Source organism: Anomaloglossus baeobatrachus, chromosome 7 (genome assembly GCF_048569485.1).
Source record: "Anomaloglossus baeobatrachus isolate aAnoBae1 chromosome 7, aAnoBae1.hap1, whole genome shotgun sequence".
In the NCBI taxonomy this organism is placed as follows: Eukaryota; Metazoa; Chordata; class Amphibia; order Anura; family Aromobatidae; genus Anomaloglossus; species Anomaloglossus baeobatrachus.
This window is the reverse complement of record NC_134359.1, coordinates 17,578,552-17,578,868: the sequence shown is the minus strand read 5'-3', so window position 1 is coordinate 17,578,868 and position 317 is coordinate 17,578,552.

Below are 317 nucleotides of genomic sequence, written 5' to 3'. Positions count from 1 at the left end.
GGGGAATGAAAATGTACTTTGGGTGATTAGTTTCATTTACACTCTGGTTCTTTAATTAGAGACTGAAGGTGGAAGAGGGGACAGCGAGTGATGTATGGGGGAAATGACAGCGAGACACGGGCGCAGGCACGATGTATGGGGAAAATGACAGCGAGACTCGGGCACAGGCACGATGTATGGGGGAAGTGACAGCGAGACACGGGCGCAGGCACGATGTATGGGGGAAATGACAGCGAGACACGGGCGCAGGCACGATGTATGGGGGGAATGACAGCGAGACACGGGCGCAGGCACGATGTATGGGGGAAATGACAGCG